Source organism: Canis lupus, chromosome 25, assembly GCF_011100685.1.
Source record: "Canis lupus familiaris isolate Mischka breed German Shepherd chromosome 25, alternate assembly UU_Cfam_GSD_1.0, whole genome shotgun sequence".
Taxonomy (NCBI): Eukaryota; Metazoa; Chordata; class Mammalia; order Carnivora; family Canidae; genus Canis; species Canis lupus.
In genome coordinates, this window is record NC_049246.1 from 29,415,666 (window position 1) to 29,431,232 (window position 15,567).

Sequence of the window (15,567 nt, forward strand, 5' to 3'; positions counted from 1 at the left end):
CCCCCGCTCTTGTCACTGCCCCACAGGCAGCAACAGCTAGGCCACTCAAGAGAGTGGCTCTGACCTGCCACGGGTCAGGTCCGGGGGCATTTTCACAGGTGCCCACAGCAGGGCACAATGTAAGATGCTGAGCCCTTACTCTCAGAATGAAGTGTCTGAAACTCTGGCTCTACTGTCACAGCAAGTTACTGCTCTTCGAGAACCTCAGGTCCTCCTTCTGTGAAATGGGTATGGTACCTCCTGAGTAGAAAAACGAGATTCCATTTGCATTTGGAACACAGGAGACCCTTAATAAATGTGTTCTGCAACCCCCTCATCCATTTCACATTAAATAACACCCACCGAATCTAAAAATCCCCTGTCAACACCTAGTGTCACAGCAGAGTACTTTCAAAGCTGATGCCGAACCTTAGGGTGTCACCCCCCAAGGGCCTTGGAGTGTCAGAAGCTGTGGAAGATGCCTCCACTGCTCAGTGTGGAGCCTCCTTCCCTTGCCCATGGGGAGGTGGTTCACGGTCAGCCCAGGCAGGCAAGGTTTCAATCCCCAGCGTCCTGTGCATCCCTCCTCCTCTCTTTGCCCTGCACATATCGCAACATGACCTCCTCCTTTGTCCTCCCATGAAGATGCAAAAATGTTCCAGAATCCCGATTTGAGCCTATGTTGTGCTGGGCCCTCTCATGTGGCAAGTCTGGCCCTCTCGTGGACCTGGGAATGGCGGTGAAAAATGAAAGAAAGCATCTGCTTTGACTGCTAATGGCATGGTGTTTTTCTTTTTTTCTGGGAGGAGGAGCTGATGGAAATGTTCTGGAATTAGATAGTGCTGAGGGTTGCACAGCATAGTGGATATACTAAAAGCCACTGAATTCTATCCTTTAAAATAGTGAGTTTTATGTTATGTAAATTACATCTCAATAAAAAAACTAGAAAGCAAGCAAGTAAGCACCTGCCTCGAGTGAAGAGCAACAAGTTCTAAGAATAAAACTTCCCTTTCATTCGTATTCAACGGCAAAAGGGTCCAGGAGACCAACATATCCATGATTTTCCACTTAGATCTAGATTGCTAGAAACTTACACTTTGTTACTACAGGTCAAAGCCCCCAGTAGGAACTGAGAAATTAGCATGACCTGTAGTCACTTTTGCATCCTGCCCTATGTGGGGATCCTAGGCCTGGAGCTTGATTTCACTCATCCTGGGCCAGATGTTCTCGGTTGCCTCCCTGATACCCGTTCCTCTGTTCTTCTTTTCTAAACAGTACCCTTGAATTTATTCCAGGGGGCAATGTGCTGTGCTAAAAGGCCACATTTCCCAACCTTCCTTGCAGCTAGGGGTAGCCAATGAGAATCAAGCTGCTAGTCATTGGGTGGGGCTTCCAAGAAATCTCTTCTAAAGGGGGCTGGTGCAACCAGAAAAATCCTCTTCTCTATGCTCTTTCCTTCCTGCCTGGAACATGGATATGACAGCTGGGGCTCTAGTAGCTATCTTGGGTCATCAGACAACTTTGAGGGTGAAAGCCATAGACTAAAGATGATGAAGCATAGAGACAGAAGAATTCTGGGTCCCTCATGACTATGAAAATGCCACACCAATCCTGGATTTCCAACCTCCAACTTATTTTTAAGAGAGAAAAACCTCAGGTATTTAATTTCAAATATCAGTCAGGGTTCAGTTAGCTGTTGCTGCATAATAAACCACACCAAAGCCAGAGGCTTAAACACCAAATCTTTTATTTGGCTTGTGATACTGCAAATTGGCAATATCAGGCTGGGGTCAGCAGGGAGATTCTTTTGGCTCAGTTTGGCTTCCTCGTGAATCTGCAGTCAGCTACGTGTTGGCTTCAAGAAGTTGGCTGCTGTCACCTGGGGGCACTTGGTTCTCCTGCATGTGTCTTATCCTTCACATGTCTCTTATATCCCTTCAACAGGCTGGTCTGGCATGGTCTCCTAGCAAGGCTGAGGTGCAAGCGCAAGCAAGTACAATCAAGCAGGGAAACAAGCCGAATCAGGTATCCCTGGAGGCCCAAGTTCGGAACTGGTGCTCCATTGCTTTTGCTGCATTTACTGGCTTAAGGCAGTCACGAGGGCAGTCCAGAGTCAGGTTGGGTGGAGATTACAAAGTCACAGGACAAAGCAGGTGGCTAGAGAGAGGCCATTCCCTGGAGCCATTGATACTTTTCTTTCTTTTAAAAATTTATCTGAGAAAGAGAAAAGGAATGGGGCGGTGAGGGGGGAGAATGGCAGAGCAAGAGGGAGAAGCAGACTCCCTGCTGAGCAGGGAGCCCAACATGGGGTTTGACCTAGGACCCCAAGAATCATGACCTGAGTCAAAGGCAGATGCTTAACTGACGTAGCCATCCAGGCACCCCTGAGCCATTTGTAACTTTAATCTACCAAGTTTTGCTTAAGCCGATTTGGATTTTTTGTTACATCCAGTAAGAAAATCATCTTAAATGAGATACCCACCTTGGAGCACCTAATCGTTCCCAGAGTGTTTGGTAGCCAACTGCTTTAATCCCCGTGCAGCTGAGGTAAAGAAAAAGCAAGACAGAAGTCACAACTTCTCTGAACTTTTCTTTCTTTAGTCATCAAATGAAAGAGTTGAGCCAAATGACCTGGACGTTCTCTTCGGGGTAAATAAAGCTATGGATTTGGATTCAGATGGGCTGTCTCCTATAATGCCTGGAGGGGAAGGGCAGGGATGAATCTAGGAAGGGGCTTTACAACCAATTGCTGTTTGGGGGTAGAAGAACCTTGCCTCTTGGAACAGCCAGAGCGAATTAGAAAGGGTGCAAATTGCCTGGTACTTGGAATCATGCAAAGGCTTTCTCCTGGGCACTTTGCCCCTGAATCAGCATGTCCAGGTCTGCGGGCTTCCCTCGCTGTGATAACTGGTCCTAGGGAAGCAAGCTGCCCTCTGTTCTTTTTTTTTTTTTTTTTAAGATTTTATTTATTTATTAATTAGAGACAGAGGCAGAGACACAGGCAGAGGGAGAAGCAGGCTCCATGCAGGGAGCCCGACATGGGACTCGATCCTGGGTCTCCAGGACCAGGCCCTGGGCTGAAGGCGGCACTAAACTGCTGAGCCACCAGGGTTGCCCGCTGCCCTCTGTTCTTCTGACAGTATACATTAATTAAAATCCTTGAGGAGGAAAGTCACATAGCCTATTTCTAGTGATTAGGGGGTGATGGTTGTTCACTTCTGCTCATACCAGCTTGCCATCCTCTTGCAGTGAAGACACCCAATCTAATTCTACAAGAATTAGACTCTATTCCATTCAGATGGGTACATTTTGAGGCAGCTTTAGAAGCTCTTAAAACAGGGGTGCCTGGGTACCTCAGTGGCTGAGCATCTGCCTTTGGCTCAGGTCATGATCCCAGGATCCCGGGATCAAGTCCTGCATTGGGCTCCCTGCAGGGAGCCTGCTTCTCTCTCTGCCTATGTCTCTGCTTCTCTCTGTGTCTCTCATGAATCAATATATATAATCTTAAAAAAAAAAAAAAAGACACCCTCTAAATAGCCACCAGAAAATTTCAATAGAAGAAGTATAAAGGGAAGAAGGCAGTCATGGCTGGGCTCCCACATTGAACTCCTGGAACCTCCACCCACCCAGCAATTTTCCCCTCTCAAAGTGAAGAGCCTCTCACCATCAGGTATTTGGCTGCTCAGAATTTACTGATTAATTACAGCACCTACAGCCAATTGGTCTCCTTAGTAACCACTCTAGCAGGGTCCCAGCTGGAAAAGCTGCTTCTTATTTCCCTCTTCACACTTTAAAACACCTCCAATCTGAACACAGGCTTTTATTTTATTTTATTTTATTTTATTTTATTTTATTTTATTTTATTTTATTTTATTTTATTTTATTTATTTTAATTTAATTTAATTTAATTTAATTTATTTTTGTCTATATTTTTCTTTTTTTTTAAAGTATAGTTGACATACAATGTTACATTAGTTTCAAGTCTACAACATAGTGATTAGACTATGCTTTCTGCTGCATTCACTACGAGTGTAGCCACCACCTGTCATCGTGCAACACTATTATAATACCATCGAGTATATTCCCTAAGCTATACCTTTCCTCCCTGAGATTTATTCATTCTGTAACTGGAAGCCTGTACTTCTCATTCCTCTTCACCCATTTTCCCTATCTGCCTACCCTCCCTACATCTGGCAATCACCAGTTTGTTCTCTGTATTTATGGGTCTGTTTCTGTTTTGTTAGTTTATTCATTATTATTTTTTTTAAGATTCCCTATATAAGTGAAATCACATAATATTTGTCTTTGGCTTATTTAACTTAGTATAATACCCTCTAGAGCCACCTATGTTATTGCAAATGGCACAATCTCATTCTTTTCTTATGGCTGAGTAATAGTACACACAATATAAATCCCACATTTTTTTTTTTTAATCCATTCACCTATGGATGGATACTTGGGTTGCTTCCATATCTTGGCTATGGTAAATAATGCTGCAATAAACATTAGGGGGCATATCTATCTTTGAATTAGTCTTTTTGTTTTCTTTGGGTAAGTACCCAGTAGTAGATTTACTGGATCATAGAGTATTTCTATTTTTAATTTTTTTGAGGAAATTCTGTTCTTTTCCCCAGTGGCTGTACCAGCTTGCATTCCCACCAACGTGGGTTCCTTTTTCTCTGTATCCTCACCAACACTTGTTATTTCTCATCTTTTTTATTCTGACCATGCTGATAAGTGTAAGGTATTATCTCATCATGGTTTTAATTTGCATTTCCCTGATGATGAGTGATGTTGAGCATCTTTTAATGTGTCTGTGGCCATCAGTCTCCTTTGAGAAACTATTCAGGTTTTCTGTCCATTTTTAAAATTTATTTTATTTATTTATTCATGATAGAGAGAGAGAGAGAGAGGAAGAGAGAGAGAGAGAGGCAGAGGCACAGGCAGAGGGAGAAGCGGACTCCATGCCAGGAGCCTGATGTGGAACTCGATCCTGGGACTCCAGGATCACGCCCTAGGCCAAAGCCAGGCGCTAAACCGCTGAGCCACCCAAGGATCCCCCTTTCTGTCCATTTTTAATTGGATTGTTTGTGTGTGTGTGTGTGTGTGTGTGTGTGTGTGTTGGTTTGGTTGTATAAATAATTTATATACTTTGAATACTACCCCTTATTGGATATATCCCTTGCATATTTTCTCCCATTCAATAGGTCACCTTTTCATTTGTTGATGATTTCCTTTATTGTGCAAAAGCTTTGTATTTTAGTGTATGCCCAATAGTTTGTTTTTGCTTTTGTTTCTTTTCCCTTAGGAGACATATCTAGAAAAATGTTGCTGTGGACAAATGGATTTTTAAAAATTTATTTTAGAAGGAGGGAGGAGGAGCAGAGGGAGAGAGAAACTCAAGTAAACTCTGTGCTGAGCCCAGAGCCTGACTCGGGGCTTAATCTCAAGACCCTGAGATCGTGACCTGAGCCAAAACCAAGAGTTGGATGCTTAACCAACTATGCATTTCATCCAGGTGCTCCTGGGGAAATGGATTTTTAAAATAAAGGGACACTCATATTTCTCCACAACTTTACTTCCAACCATGAATGGGCTTTGAGTTATTGAGGGAAAGTGGAATTTTAGTGATCAGTAAGAGATAGATTTTATTTTATTTTATTTTTTTTAAAAGATTTTATTTATTTATTCATGAGAGACAGAGACAGAGAGAGAGAGAGAGCGAAAGGCAGAGACACAGGCAGAGGGAGAAGCAGGCTCCACGCAGGGAGCCCGACGTGGAACTCCATCCGGGGACTCCAGGATCATGCCCTGGGCCGAAGGCAGGCGCTAAACTGCTGAGCCACACAGGGATCCCAAGAGATAGATTTTAAATGAAGAATTCATCAAATACAATTTCAAAGCAAACAAGTATAGGTTTGACTACTCAGAGTACCCAGCTGAGTGCTGTGCTAGGTGAGGTGAGAACAAGGGAAGGACTTGGATGCAGGTCCTTGCTCTCAAGAGCTGTCCCAGGGGACAAGACATATGCTAATAAATGGTGGCCTGGACAGTGTATATTATAGTGGCCCAGAGAATTTAGGAATTAGAAAGCACACAATAACGTAAGGTGCTAATTGTAGATTAGACTAGAGGTTAAGGAGTTCAAATGAGAAGGGAGGATGACATGATGTTTATCTTCTCTTTTTGGATGAAATGTTAAGATGTTGAGGATCAGTAGCAGGATCTGAGTGGGCAGAAAAGTGACTGCAGGGCTTCGATAAGAGTATGAGGATTAGGGAGGTTACAGTCTGCCCGGGCTGCCACAGCAGAGTGCCATGGACTGGGTGGGGGTGTGTGCTTAGCAACAGACACTTAGTTTTTCACAGTTCTGGAAGCTGGAAATCTAAGCTCAAGGTGTCAGCAGGGTTGGTTCCTCCTGAGGCCTCTGTCCTCAGCTTGCGGGTGGATTTTTCCTCCCTGTGTCCTCACACAGCTTTCCATCTGTGAGTCTGTGTCCCAATGTGCTCTTTGTATAGGACACTGGCCAGTTTGGATTAGGGCCCATCCTAGTGACTATTTAACCTTAATCATCTCTGGAAAGACCCTATCTCCAAATACAGTCATATTCTGAAGTACTGGGGATTAGGACTACAATATACAATTTTTCTTGTGTGTATGTGTGGAGAGAGCCCAATTCAGCCTATAATAGGGGCAAAATGATACTATGCCCATCAGGTAATGTGGATAAAAACCCAGAAAGGGAATGAGGGATCACTATGGATTGGTTGGTGACTAGTGAGCACAGTGGGTTTCTTTTGTCCTCTAGCCTCCAGGCCCAGGCACTGGTATCACCAAGCCAACAGTGTCCATCCTGCCTTGCCATATCACAGTGTGCCTGGAAAACCCAGGCAGTTTTGCTGGGTGGTGGTTCTCATCTTACCTGCATAGGAGGACTGTAAACCACCTGATGGAAGCAATTTATAGTCTCTCCTATTTCTCTTTGAGCACAGTGCCAAGCATGCTGAGGTCAACCAGTCCCACATGGTTGAGTACCACTTCTTTGGTAATATACACAAGGCACATATTATAGGCAAGAGACTAAATTAAATACAGAAAAAATCCCAGCACTCAAAGAGCTCACCGTCTAGCTTGGAAGATGGGCTGCAAGCACCAACAAGGATGTACAGTTGACCCTTGAACAACGTGGGTGCTAAGAGTGCCAACAGTCCCCCTTTCTGGAATTGAAAACCCACATGTAATTTTTGACTCTCTCAAAACTACTGATTGCCTACTGTTGACCAGAAGCCTTCCTGATAGAAAAAACAGCACATATTTTATGTGTTATATTAATTACATATAGTATTCTTTTCAACAAAGTAAGCTATAGAAAAAGGAAATTTTTTAAAAGATTTTATTTAATTCATGAGAAAGGCAGAGACATAGGCAGAGGGAGAAGCAGGCTCCCTGTGGGGAGCCTGATGCAGGACTTGATCCCAGGACCCCGGGATCATGATCTGAGCCAAAGGCAGATGTTCAACCACTGAACCACCTGGGTATCCCCCAAAAGGAAATGTTTTGAAGAAAATCATAAGAGAAAAATGTATTTATGGTACTATACTATAACAAAATCTGCATATAAGTGGACCCATGTTTTCGTGGACCTACATAGTTCCAATCTGTATTGTTCAGGCTGTTACAGTGTCAGCAAAAGACATTCAAGGGTGATAATTCCCCTCTGGCTGGGATGGTAGGAAAGGCTTGGCCAACAGGGAAGATTTGAGCTGGGACTTGAAAGATGGGTGATATCTGGATTGGTGGAGATGGGGGGGTGTAGGAGCCAGTGGACAGGCCGGGTGAACTGGAACAGAAGGGAGTGGTAGGAGAAGGGGCTAGATATGCAGACTGGATGAGACAGTGAAAGGCCTTGAATGATGGCCTCAGTAATTAGTACCTTGGCAATCAGAAGAGATTGAAGATCTTTGCCCAAGGGGTGATATGCCAAGGGGCAATCTTTGGAGGTTGAGAAGCTAAGGCTGATACTAAATACTTACTGATTAGAGAAAGCAGGAGGGTATTTATCTGTGTAGGTGTTCATCAGTCTCTGTGTAGTTAGTTCTTATGGATGACTGCAGCCTCAAAACCCCACTAGAAATAGACAAATAATCAAGCAACTGCACTGAAAGCTTAGTATTTTTTCAGCAAATAATGACACATGAAAATCTCCTAATCTCTTGACATTTCCAGTTTCCAGACCAACTCACCTCTCTCTTCACCACCATCCTCAGAGCCCTAACAGCCAGACACAGTCTGAACCTGTGCCTCATGAAGAAGGGTCCCTCCTTCCTCTCTCCAAACAAGTGCTGGCTTAAGGATCATAGAATGCCATTTCAGGAAATTGTGTTGTTGTTCACGCAAGATGACTACCTTTCCAAAGCCATTTCGTGGTTCTGGAAGGGGAAAATAGGAAACAGATTTTTTTTTTTTGAGAAAGAAAATTGTTTTATCCTTTGTAAAATAAAAAAATGGATCTCCAAGTCCAATTTTTCTGCATCAATTAAAAGACATTTCCTAAGAACCTTGTTGTAATCTTCTCCCTCATGCATGCCCTCTGCCCACCCTGGGTATCTGCTGGCCACACACACACACACACACACAGCTGGTACTTCCAGCTCTGTCTACCATCATTACAATCAAAGAGCTTTTACCAGCACCCACATGAGCTGGTGCCATTAGAATTGCTTGCAAAATGTATCTTGTTGAATCACAAGAGCACAGTGCCTAAAAAAAATCCAAAGCTACTGGTTGCTTAGGATAATGAAATTGTTTCTCTGAGGGAAAGGTAGGAGATTAACCTCTTGTGTCACATAATAATAAAACAGAGAGCAGATCACCAGGAGAGGAACTTTTTCAGAAGCTAACTGGTGCTTGCCAAAGCTTGGCTCTGTTTTTTTTTTTTTTTTTTTTTTTTTGTCGTGTTGCCCACCAATGTAAAAGAGTTATCCAGGCCTAGGCCCCGGGAGTTCAGGCTCCTATCCTAATGACAGATAAGAGTAAATGAGAATGGGACTCCCCTCTGAGGTAGCACATCTGTATTCCAGGCTGCCATGAGGCCTCCATGGTGCTGCATCCAGGACCTGAATGTTTTATTGAAGCATTAATAGTGAATTTTCTGCTTGGATTCCTTGCTGCTTGGAGACAAAAGGCATCAGAGGGCTCTGAGTCAGGGCTCAGGGTTGGGGTGGAAACATTCTTATTTGCATTCCATAGCTTTGTATGTGTGCATAGTCTAAATACACACAGACTCTCCCCGCCAACATAACTGTACAGAGATTTTGATTAATTCATTCAACAAACACAGACTCAGTGGCAAGCACTGTGCTAGGTGCTGGGCACACAGATGAGAATGAGACAGGATCCTGGCTGCAGCACACCGTAGCCCCTGAAGCTTGAAAAAGGCATTTAGGATAAATGCAAAACGCTTATATGCCAAATATTCATAGATTGCAGAGGATTTTACATTAATGAACTGAAGATTCAGAGGAGAGAAGTAAAAGGAAGTCCAGATGATGACAACTGAGTAAATCATATGGATACAGATTAGTGGGAAACAAAAAGAAAGAAATCATTGACATGGTGATTTTTCCTTCTTTTCGAAATTTTGTTACATGTTGTTACAATAATATTTACATTGTAAAATAGGAACAAAACACTTAAGGTTAGATGAGAACTTCAAGATGTATCCAGGGCCTTTGTAAGCAACACAGTATTCTCTTATACTGAAATATTTGCTAAAGGAATTTGTTTCATCAGACAAACAATTATCTCAATCATTTCCAGAGATGGAAAGACAACTTATGGAATAGAAAATGGTATTTTTCCCAAAAATGAATGTAGTCATTTTTCTGACTCTACAAGCAATGTGTGTTCAAAAAATAGACTACCCAAAAAAAGTATAAAAACGAAAGTAAAAATACATCTGGAAACCCATACAGATATAAGTCAACTGATCTTTGACAAAGAAGCAAAGGCAATACAATGGAACAAAGATAATGTTTTCAACAAATGGTGCTGGAAAAACTGGACATCCACATGCAAAAAATAAATGTAGACAGAGGCCTTACACCCTTTACAAAAATTAACTCAAAATCCATCGTAGGCCTCAATGTAAAACACAAAACTATAAAACTCCAAGGAAATGACATAGGAGAAAACTTAGATGATCTTGGCTATGGTGATAACATTTTAGATATAGTACCAAAGGAACAGTTCATGAAAGAAAGAACTGATAAACTGGACTTCATTAAAATTAAAAGCTTCTTTTCTGCAAAAGACAATGTCAAGAGAACGAGAAGACAAGTGACAGACTGGAAGAACATATTTGCAAAAGTCACATCTGATAAAGGGCTATTACTCATAACGTATAAAACTCTTAAAACTCAACAATAAGAAAGCAAAAAACCTGATTAAAAATGAGCTGAAGGCCTTAATAGATACCTAACAAAGAAGAAATATAGATGGCAAACAAGTACATGAGAAGATGCTCCATAACATATGTCATCAATGAAATGCAGATTAAAACAACAATGAGATGCCACTATATACTTATTAGAATGGCCAAAATCCAGAACACTGACCATACCAAATGCTGGTGAGGATGTGAAGCCACAGAAACTCATTCATTGCTGGTTGGGAATCCAAAATGGTACAGTCACTTTGGAAGACAGGTTGGTAGTTTCTTATAAAACTAAACATACTCTTACCATATGATGCAGCAGTTGTGTTCTTTGGTATTTTTCCAGAGAAACTGAAAACTTATGTCCACACAAAAACCTGCATGTGGATGTTTATAGCAGCTTTATTCATTATTGCCAAAACTGGAAGCAGCCAACATGTCTTCTAGTAGGTAAATGAATGAATCAATAAATATGATTCAGTGCTAAAAAAAAAAAAAAAGAGCTATCAAACCATGAAAAGACACAGAGGAAGCTTAAATGCCTAATACTAAATGAAAGAAGGCGATCTGAAAAGGCTATTTACTTTATGAGTCCAACTACAAGACATTCTGGAAAAGGAGAAACTGTGGGGACACACACACACTTTGATTGCAAATAACAGAAAAACTCACTCATATTGGTTTTAACAAAGAGGAGGAGTTCAGACACAGGAACATCTCCCAGAACCTAATGGTAGGCATGTGGCTAGCTTTCTAAGGGACTGGGACCAAGAACCAAAGCTTCAGAAACAAGGAGCCCCTCTCTCAGGCTCTCTGTCTTTTCTACATCTGGGGTTGCATGGTCTCTCTCTTTTCTGCATCATTCTGGGCATCTGTTTCTTCCATTGTTCTATCTGGGCTAGTTTTCTCTGCTTTTCCAAGCATGTAGTAGAAGAAGGTGACTGTCCTCAGCTTCTGGGTTGACTTGTCCTCTAACGTTATTTTTTTTTCCTTAAAAAAAAAAAACCCAACAACTCAATTTTTGGGTTTCAGTAATCAACCTAGAATGGCTTAACATTTCTTTCTTTCTGTCTTTTTTTTTTTTGGCTTAACATTTCTAAATCCCAATGGCAAATTCCCAAGAAAGAGATGATTTGTTCTCAAGTTTATTCTAAAAAAAATTCAAACCCATAGAAACGTTGGAAGAACAGAACAATAAACCTTCCACCAAATTAATCAATTGTTAACATTTTTCCATGTTCAGGTGCTTTCTCTCTCTCCACACACATACACTGTTTTGTGGCTGACACACTTGAGATCAGGTGTGCTCAGGGTGGTATGATCATAGATCATAGCCAGGTGGTAGATCATAGCCAGCTGTGACTGGCTGAACCATTTGAAAGTAAGTTGTAGATACCATGATGCTTCTCTCCTGAAACCTTCAGCATGATCTCCTAACATAGAGATGGTCTTTTGAACACTATACTCTTATTGCATCTAAGAAAATTAACCACAATTCAACAACATCATTTAATGTCCAGTATATATTCAAAATTTCCAAAGTGTCCCAAATTTTCCTTTGTAATTTTTAAAAAGATTTATTTATTTATTTTAGAGAGCAAGTGAGGGGAGGGACAGAGAGAAAAAGAGAATCCCGAAGCTGACTCCCTGCTGAATGTGGAACCTGACTCAGGGCTCAATTGCTGGACCACAGGATCATGACCTGAGCCAAAATCAAGAGTTGGATGCTTAACTGACTGAGCCACCTAGGTGCCCCTATAATTTTTTGTTTAACAAGGATCCAATCAAAGTTTTTATACTGCATATCTTTGGTCATTTAAAAAATCTAGAACAGTCATTCTGCCTTCTCTTGTGTTTCTTGATATTGACTGTTTTGAAATGTTCTGGCCAGTTGTCATATAGAATGAACTTCATTCTGGGTTTGACTGGTATTTTTCCATGATTAGATTCAGATTAAAAATATTTTTTAAAAAAATATTTTTTGATAAAACAATTATCTAGGTAATGTACATTCCTTATTTCATCATGTCAGGAGGCAATTTCTGGTAATACCAAGTTGATGACTTGGTTTGATGACTTAGTTAGTACAGTAACTACCAAGTCTTTCCATTGTAATGGCATATTTTGATTTTCTAATCAATAAGAAATCTGTGGTGTAATAACTTTGAGATTGTGTCCCTATGAGTTTTATTCAATATTTTTGGATGATCTTTACCTGAATAAATTATTATTTTGGAGGTTGCAAAATAATATTTTTTTCTCTCATTACTTTTTTATTTTTAAATGGCATTGTTGTAAAGAAGAGCTTTCCTCATTTTCCTTCCCTCTCTCTGCCCCCACCTCTCCTTCAGGAGCACTATAGAATGTACATCTCAAAAAACCCCAAACTCAAAGTATTGTAAACACCATAATTTTTCTTTTTTGATACTCCAATTGCTCCCAAATTTGGCTAGTGAGAATCCTTCAAGTCAGCTCCTGTGTCCTGAGCCGATGCTGTTAATCTTTGAACACTTTATGTTTTCGTGCACAATATGTTCCAGAATTATCTTGTAGTTCCTTGTCCCAGATCTAAAATCAACCAAAAGAGAGAATCTAGATGGCTTAAGATGAATCTGTTACCCCTCACCTTTGGCCTAACTGGCTATCGAGGGCATGGGATAGGGGGTAAGGGCCTGATAGAACAAACCTTTCTGCCTGTATGGTATGTGTGTGACTGTGTTGAGTGTGTGTGTGTGCGCGCGCATATGTTTAGGTGTGTGTGAGTGTCTGGTGGGAGTGGGAATGCCCATGGGTGCTGGAAAAATCTGGTATGTTTGATATTTCAGGACACCAAGATTGAGACTGGTGCCTCGCCCAAGCTTTTCTCATGTTACTCTTTTGGGACATCTCCATCCTATCTTTCCACTTCAAATCTAGTTCTGATGTTCATTTGGATCAAATTTTACCTGTTTGAAAATGTTGATGGAAGCACAACAGTTTTATTTATTTGGGTCCCTCACCTCCCTAGAGACCCACATTCAAACAGACTCTCATAACCTCAGCCAATATTTACTCATCTCTCACTATGTGCCAGGATAGCTGATTTCACAGATATCATTTCTTTAGACTTGAAGGCAACCACGCCAAATACATACTATTATTCTCATTTTACACACAAGGGAAGGAGTGTCAGGTTAAGTAACATGCTTAAGGTCATATGCTGGTAAATGGCAGAGTCCAGGCTTGAAACCATTCTTCAGACCTCAAATGTGGAGGTCTCCTATTCCTTGTAACCCTGCATGTGAAAACAACCTGTGCTCTGATATAGTCAATCACCAGGTATGACCTGAATGTCTACTATGTATTCACCACTGTATCAGGCATGTTCAAGGATATATCATTTATTAAGCACTGTGTGTAGAGTATTAAATTTGTTAATGTAGCAAATGAATGGAAGGTGTGATTCCCATCGTTCAGAACTTTATACTCTGACTTTGGGGTGAAGGGAGACACACATGGAAAGACTTATATAAAGAAATAAGTGTAGGTTAGCTTGGACAATATGAAAAAGCATCATAAGAATGTCTAATGAATAGATTCTGGAACAACCATGATATGTTATTTCAACTTGTTTGAAGAATTTTGTAAAAAAAAAAAAAATGTATTGACCTAGGAGACAAAAGACTTTAAAGATAATTAGAAAATCCCACTCTTTTTATTTTTTTTTAAATTTCTATGGTCTAGTATGATATGTTCTTAAAATTTTTTTTATTTAAATTCAATTTGCCAGCATATAGTATCACACCCAGTGCTCATCCCATTAAGTGCCCCCCTTAGTGCCTGTCATCCAGTCACCCCAGTCTTCCACCCCCCTCCCCTTCTGCAACCCTTTGTTTCCCAGAGTTAGGAGTCTCTCATGGTTTGTCTTCCTCTCTAATTTTTCCTTATTCAATTTCCCTCCTTTACCCTATAGTCCCTTTCACTATTTCTTATATTCATATGAGTGAAACCATATGATGATTGTCTTTCTCTGATTGACTCACTTCACTCAGCATAATACCCTCCAGTTCCTTCCACGTTGAAGCAAATGGTGGGTATTCATCCTTTCTGATGGCTGAGTAGTATTCCATTGTATATATAGACCACATCTTCTTTATCCATTCATCTGTCAAAGGACATCATGGCTCCTTCCACAGTTTGGCTATTGTGGACATTGCTGCTATGAACATTGGGGTTCAGGTGTCCCAGCATTTCACTACGTCTGTATCTTTGGGGTAAATACCCATTAGTGCAATTGCTAGGTCATAGGGTAGCTCTATTTTTATCTTCTTGAGGAAACTGTGCACTGTTTTCCAGAGTGGCTGTACCAGCTTGCATTCCCACCAACAGTGCAAGAGGGTTTCCCTTTCTCCACATCCTCTCCAAAATCTATTGTTTCCCGTCTTGTTAATTTTAGCTATTCTCACTGGTGTGAGGTGGTATCTCATTGTGGTTTTGATTTGTATCCCTGATGGCAACTGATGTGGAGCATTTTTTCATGTGCTTGTTGGCCATGTGTAGGTCTTCTTTGGAGAAATGTCTTCATGTCTTCTGCCCATTTCATGACTGGATTGTTTGTTTCTTGGGTGTTGAGTTTGGTAAGTTCTTTATACATCTTGGATAACCCCCTCTTTTGAATTGAAATATAATTAACATACAGTGTAATGCTAGCTTCAGGTGTACAACATATTGATTTGACAATTCTATATATAACTCAGTGCTCAACATGATAAGTGTAGTCACCATGCAACATTATTACAATATTATTGACTATATTTCCTATGCTGTATTTTTCATCTCTGTGACATATAACTGGAAGTTTATAGCTCTTAACCCTCTTTATAAATAAAAAAAAAAATATATATATTTTTGCTCACCCTCGTACTCACTTCTCTGGCAACCTCCAGTTTGTTTTCTGTATTTGAGTTTATTTTTGTTTGTTTATGTGCTTGTTTTTTTTAGATTCCACATATGAGTGAAATCATATGATATTTGTCTTTCTCTTGTCTGACTTATTTCACTTAGCTTCATACCCTCTAGTTTCTCCATGTTGTCATATATAGCAAGATCTCATTCTTTTTTATGGCTGAGTAATATTCCAATATATATATATATATATATATATATATGTATAT

The 15,567-nt window shown here is 40.7% G+C and overlaps 1 long non-coding RNA gene across 1 annotated transcript; it reads left to right on the forward strand.

The window, feature by feature from the left end:
• The first annotated feature begins 1,448 nt into the window (after window positions 1-1,448).
• LOC119865846 lies at window positions 1,449-8,361 on the forward strand. Its single transcript, XR_005378224.1, has 3 exons — window positions 1,449-1,636; window positions 1,924-2,004; window positions 8,206-8,361. It is a non-coding gene; the product is annotated as an uncharacterized LOC119865846 (long non-coding RNA).
• The last annotated feature ends 7,206 nt before the right edge of the window (window positions 8,362-15,567 follow it).